Below are 7323 nucleotides of genomic sequence, written 5' to 3'. Positions count from 1 at the left end.
TTATTTTTTTGTTGTTTTACTACTACTACTACTACTACTACTATAAGAGCCCAGTGCTATTAGTCTAGCAGTGTTGGGGAGTGGGACTGGTGTGCTAATCTGCTGCTCCTAGTAGTTCAGCAGCACCAACTTTAATTTTTTTTTTTTAATATTCATTTTTTTTTATTTTACTTTTTTTTATTTTACTACCGCTGTAGTAGTGTATAAGTTGACCTTTTAGGCATTATTTGCCCTGTAGGCATTATTTGCACACTGTTTTCTTCAACCCGCCATCGAGCTGTGTGACCTTGTTCCCATTCTGTCTAAATATCCATAATATTACCGTCTCCAGAAAAAACACCGGAGTCACTTTTTTCAAGCAGCCATAATATATTTTACGTAATCCGTATCCACCGCTGTAGTAGTGTATACGTTGGCCTTGTAGGCATTATTTGCACACTGTTTTCTTCAACCCGCCATCGAGCTGTGTGACCTTGTTCCCATTCTGTCTAAATATCCATAATATTACCGTCTCCAGAAAAAACACCGGAGTCACTTTTTTCAAGCAGCCATAATATATTTTACGTAATCCGTATCCACCGCTGTAGTAGTGTATACGTTGGCCTTGTAGGCATTATTTGCACACTGTTTTCTTCAACCCGCCATCGAGCTGTGTGACCTTGTTCCCATTCTGTCTAAATATCCATAATATTACCGTCTCCAGAAAAAACACCGGAGTCACTTTTTTCAAGCAGCCATAATATATTTTACGTAATCCGTATCCACCGCTGTAGTAGTGTATACGTTGGCCTTGTAGGCATTATTTGCACACTGTTTTCTTCAACCCGCCATCGAGCTGTGTGACCTTGTTCCCATTCTGTCTAAATATCCATAATATTACCGTCTCCAGAAAAAACACCGGAGTCACTTTTTTCAAGCAGCCATAATATATTTTACGTAATCCGTATCCACCGCTGTAGTAGTGTATACGTTGGCCTTGTAGGCATTATTTGCACACTGTTTTCTTCAACCCGCCATCGAGCTGTGTGACCTTGTTCCCATTCTGTCTAAATATCCATAATATTACCGTCTCCAGAAAAAACACCGGAGTCACTTTTTTCAAGCAGCCATAATATATTTTACGTAATCCGTATCCACCGCTGTAGTAGTGTATACGTTGGCCTTGTAGGCATTATTTGCACACTGTTTTCTTCAACCCGCCATCGAGCTGTGTGAGCTTGTTCACATTTTGTCTAAATATTGATAATATTATCGTCTCTAGAAAAACCACTTGAGTTACTTTTTTTCAAGCAGCATTCATATATTTTACGTAATCCGTATCCACCGCTGTAGTAGTGTATACGTTGACCTTGTAGGCATTATTTGCACACTGTTTTCTTCAACCCGCCATCGAGCTGTGTGACCTTGTTCACATTTTGTCTAAATATTGATAATATTATCGTCTCTAGAAAAACCACTTGAGTTACTTTTTTTCAAGCAGCATTCATATATTTTTACGTAATCCGTATCCACCGCTGTAGTAGTGTATACGTTGACCTTGTAGGCATTATTTGCACAGTGTTTTCTTCAACCCGCCATCGAGCTGTGTGACCTTGTTCACATTTTGTCTAAATATTGATAATATTATCGTCTCTAGAAAAACCACTTGAGTTACTTTTTTTCAAGCAGCATTCATATATTTTACGTAATCCGTATCCACCGCTGTAGTAGTGTATACGTTGACCTTGTAGGCATTATTTGCACAGTGTTTTCTTCAACCCGCCATCGAGCTGTGTGACCTTGTTCACATTTTGTCTAAATATTGATAATATTATCGTCTCTAGAAAAACCACTTGAGTTACTTTTTTTCAAGCAGCATTCATATATTTTACGTAATCCGTATCCACCGCTGTAGTAGTGTATACGTTGACTTTGTAGGCATTATTTGCACAGTGTTTTCTTCAACCCGCCATCTAGCTGTGTGTATTATCGTTTCCAGAAAAACCAACTGAGTTTTTGTTGTTGTTGTTGTTTTTTTAAAAATAATGCCAGGCAAAGGCAGGCCGCCACGCAGAGGCCGTGCTAGGGGCCGTGCTGCTATGCAATCCTGTGGCCCTAGCAAATTGCCCAGTTTTAAAAAGCCAATGACCCTGAACTCCCAAAATGCTGAAGAGGTAGTTGACTGGCTTACACAGCACACCCCATCCTCTACCGTTTCTAACTTTACCACAACATCCTCCTCATCCTCCACTGCTATGGCCACCCCACGTAACACTTCCTCCACCACCGGTGCCCCTTCTTCACTGGGGTCAGAGGAGTTATTTTCCAATGAGTTTCTTGAACTGAGTAATGCGCAACCATTATTGCCAGAAGAAGATGAAGGAGATGAGGACCTTACACCAGATTTAATTCTGGCAGAGAACACGATAGAGATGGACATAATGAGTGATGAGGAGGAGGTCCCCGCTGCTGCTTCCTTCTGTGATGTGTCAGAAGAAATTGATGCATCTGAGGAGAATGATGATGAGGAGATTGATGTTTTGTGGGTGCCTAGTAGAAGAGAGCAAGAGGAGGGTAGTTCAGATGGAGAGACGGAGAGTCAGAGAGGCAGTAGGAGAATAAGACTTAGAAGAAGCAGGGAGGACAGCCCGCAGGGATCAGTAGGGCAACAACATGTATCGGCACCTGTGTTCAGCCGGCCAACGCACCCGCCATTGCCGCCAATACCGCAAACTCCGCCAACTTCTACTGTTACCGCCAGATCGCACACTTCCAAAAAGTCAGCAGTGTGGGATTTTTTTAATGTGTGTGCCTCTGACAAAAGCATTGTAATTTGCAATGAGTGCAGTCAGAAACTGAGCCTTGGTAAGCCCAACAGCCACATAGGTACAACTTCTATGCGAAGGCACATGAGCGGCAAGCACAAAGCACTTTGGGAGCAACACCTCAAAGGCAACAGGCAAACTAAAAGCCACACTCCTTCTGGTCCAGCATCTTACTGCTCTACCTCTGCTCTCCTTGACCCGTCTGAACCACCCTCCACTCCGCCTTCCACCTTGACCACCTGTTCCCATTCCCAGTCATCTGCCACCAGCCAAGTTTCTGTGAAGGCCATGTTTGAGCGTAAGAAGCCAATGTCTGACTGTCACCCCCTTGCCCGGCGTCTGACAGCTGGCTTGTCTGCACTCTTAGCCCGCCAGCTTTTACCATACCAGCTGGTGGACTCTGAGGCCTTCCGCAAATTTGTAGCAATTGGGACACCGCAGTGGAAGGTACCCAGCCGCAATTTTTTTTCTAAAAAGGGAATACCACACCTGTACCAACATGTGCAGAGCCAAGTTACCGCATCTCTGTCACTTAGTGTTGGGCCAAAGGTCCATATGACTACTGACGCATGGTCCTCCAAGCATGGTCAGGGCAGGTATGTCACCTACACTGCCCACTGGGTGAACTTGGTAATGGCTGGGAAGCAGGGAATGGGTAGCTCAACAACAACAGTGGAGTTGGTGTCACCGCCACGGATTGCACGCGGTTCTGCCACCACCTCTACTCCTCCATCGCTCTCTACCTCGTCTTCTTCTTCTTCTTACTCTGCTGCTGGGTCCTCCTTCTCCTCCTCCACACCTGTGCACCCCCAGCTCCCCCTAGGCTATTCGACGTGCCAGGTACGCCGTTGTCACGCTGTCTTGGGGATGACGTGCCTGGAAAGCAAAAATCATACCGGATCTGTACTCCTGTCATCTCTGCAGTCACAGGCCGATCGGTGGCTGACCCCACACCAACTGCAGATCGGAAAAGTGGTGTGTGACAATGGAAGCAATCTGTTGGCAGCGTTGAGACTAGGCAATTTAACACATGTGCCCTGCATGGCACATGTGTTAAATTTAATAGTCCAACGTTTTGTCTCCAAGTACCCAGGATTCCAGGACGTTCTCACCCAGTCCAGAAAGGTGTCGGCCCATTTCAGACGTTCCTACACAGCCATGGCACGCCTTGCTGACATTCAGCAGCGCTACAACATGCCAGTCAGGCGTTTGATTTCTGACAGCCAGACTCGCTGGAATTCAACGCTCCTTATGTTGGAACGTCTGCTGCAACAACAAAGGGCCGTCAACGAGTACCTTTTTGAACTGGGTGGTAGGACTGGATCTGCACAGCTGGGGATTTTTTTCCCCCGTTACTGGGTGCTTATGCGCGATGCCTGCAGGCTCATGCGACCTTTTGAAGAGGTGACAAATATGGTCAGTCGCACCGAAGGCACCATCAGCGACCTAATACCCTTCGCTTTCTTCCTGGAGCGTGCCGTGCGACGAGTGACAGATGAGGCTGTAGACCAGCGTGACGAGGAGCTGGAAGCGCGCGATTTCTGGTCGGAATCACCAGAACGAACCCAGGCACCTGCTGCAACGCAGGGAGAGGTGCCAGAAGTGGAGTCAGAGGAGGAAGGTGGCTTTGTGGAGGAGGAGGAGGAGGACCAACAGGAGCAGGCTTCCCAGGGGGCTAGTGGTGACCTTTTGGGGACCCCTGGTCTTGTACGTGGCTGGGGGGAGGAGACCGTGGATGATGCAGTCCTTGATAATGAGGAAGCGGAGATGGATAGCTCTGCATCCAACCTTGTGAGAATGGGGTCTTTCATGCTGTCATGCCTGTTGAAGGACCCCCGTATCAAGAGGCTTAAGGAGAAGGACCTGTACTGGGTCGCAACGCTACTAGACCCTCGGTACAAGCATAAAGTGTCAGAAATGTTACCAACATACCACAAGTCCGAAAAGATGCGGCATTTACAAACCAGCCTGCAAAACATGTTGTACAATGCTTTTAAGGGTGATGTCACTTCAGGAACTCATCAACATTCCAGGGGCAGAGGTGCCAGTAATCCTGCCACGAGCACACCTGCAAGGACAAAGCCCTTTGGCCAGTCTGTAACGTCAGACATGCAAATGTTTTTCTGTCCAAGGCAGCGCCACAACCCTTCTGGATCCACCCTCAAAGAACGCCTCGACCGGCAGGTAGCGGACTACCTGGCATTAACTGCAGATATCGACACTCTGAGGAGCGATGAACCCCTGGACTACTGGGTGCGCAGGCTTGATCTGTGGCCAGAGCTGTCACAATTTGCCATGAACCTCTTGTCTTGCCCAGCCTCAAGTGTGCTCTCAGAAAGGACCTTCAGTGCAGCAGGAGGGATTGTAACTGAGAAGAGAACTCGCCTAGGTCACAAAAGTGTCGATTACCTGACCTTTATTAAAATGAATGAGGGGTGGATCTCGGAGGGTTACTGCACGCCGGAAGACTTGTTCTGACTTCTATGCAGCTGTCCTTCTCTTCAAGCCTCATGACTCCACACACAGCTGTCCTTTAGCGTCCTCCTCCTCCCTCCGCCACCGTTACAAACTAGGGTGCAAACCCTACTGGTTTAATTTTTCTGGCCTCTGTGCTTCAGTGGCTGCGACCAAAAAAATGCCTATTTTCTGCATTTATATGACATAATTTTTCTGGCCTCTGTGCTTCAGTGGCTGCAACCAAAAAAATTTATATTTTCAGCATTTATATGGCATAATTTTTCTGTCAACTGTGCTTCAGTGGCTGCGACCAAACAAATGCATATTTTCTGCATTTATATGGCATAATTTTTCTGGCCTCTGTGCTTCAGTGGCTGCAACCAAAAAAATTACTATTTTCAGCATTTATATGGCATATTTTTTCTGGCAACTGTGCTTCAGTGGCTGCGACCAAAAAAATGCATATTTTCTGCATTTATATGGCATAATTTTTCTGGCCTCTGTGCTTCAGTGGCTGCAACCAAAAAAATTTATATTTTCAGCATTTATATGGCATAATTTTTCTGGCAACTGTGCTTCAGTGGCTGCGACCAAAAAAATGACTATTTTCAGCATTTATATGGCATATTTTTTCTGGCCTCTGTGCTTCAGTGGCTGTGGCCAAAAAAACTGGGCAAACAATGCCTACAAGGTCAACGACGTTGACCTTGTAGGCATTGTTTGCCCAGTTTTTTTGGCCACAGCCACTGAAGCACAGAGGCCAGAAAAAATATGCCATATAAATGCTGAAAATAGTCATTTTTTGCCATACGTTGACTCAACGTATATGGCAAAAAATGACTATTTTCAGCATTTATGTGGCATATTTTTTCTGGCAACTGTGCTTCAGTGGCTGCAACCAAAAAAACTGGGCAAACAATGTCTACAAGGTCAACGTATGGCGAAAAATTACTATTTTCAGCATTTATATGGCATATTTTTTCTGGCAACTGTGCTTCAGTGGCTGCGTCCAAAAAAACTGGGCAAACAATGTCTACAAGGTCAACGTATGGCGAAAAATGACTATTTTCAGCATTTATATGGCATATTTTTTCTGGCAACTGTGCTTCAGTGGCTGCGTCCAAAAAAACTGGGCAAACAATGCCTACAAGGTCAACGTATGGCAGTTGTTTAAAGAGAACAGTAGATTACTAGCCAGCAAAGCTACCTAAGCTAAAATGTCCCTCAAATCCCTGCAGACTTCTGTCCCTCCAATACAGAGCAGTATCAAGCAGATTACTAGCCAGCAAACTTACTATCATCTGTCCCTGAAATCACTAACAGCTCTCCCCCTACACTATCTCTTCCAAGCACACACAGGCAGATTTTTCAGATACATTTTTGCCCTTGATCCCCCTCTGGCATGCCACTGTCCAGGTCGTTGCACCCTTTAAACAACTTTAAAATCATTTTTCTGGCCAGAAATGTCTTTTCTAGATGTTAAAGTTCGCCTTCCCATTGAAGTCTATGGGGTTCGCGAACCGTTCGCGAACCGCTCACATTTTTGCGCAAGTTCGCGAATATGTTCGCGAACTTTTTTTCCGACGTTCGCTACATCCCTACTCATTGGCTGCTAGATAGGTCGGGAACCTCCAATTGTAGGATCTGGCCTGTGTTACCTTTAATTTGATTGTTGCTGAGATGGGGGCGTGGTCAGAAATATCTACATTGCCTATTTTGACTGAGGATAAAGTTGGAAGCAATGTTTGTGATAGGAAAATATAGTCAATTCTTGAGTGTGTATTATGTACACCTGAGTAAAAAGTGAAGTCTATTGATAGTGGATTTAAGAGCCTGTAAGTATCATATAGTTGTAGAACATCGCATAGATTATGTAATGGTTTTGCTCTGGTTCGTGAATGTGAAGTGGGTTTACCTGATTTATCCATAGTATCATCCCAAACCACATTGGCATCACCGCCTAGAATAATGTTCGTGGCCCCCCAGGAGTTCAATCGTTGTAACACATCTGTAAAAAAACATTTGTTATCAGCATTTTGTGCGTAAATATTTACGATAGTGA

The sequence above is a fragment of the Xenopus laevis genome, chromosome 6L (genome assembly GCF_017654675.1).
Source record: "Xenopus laevis strain J_2021 chromosome 6L, Xenopus_laevis_v10.1, whole genome shotgun sequence".
In the NCBI taxonomy this organism is placed as follows: domain Eukaryota; kingdom Metazoa; phylum Chordata; class Amphibia; order Anura; family Pipidae; genus Xenopus; species Xenopus laevis.
Note: the sequence above shows the minus strand (reverse complement) of the source record.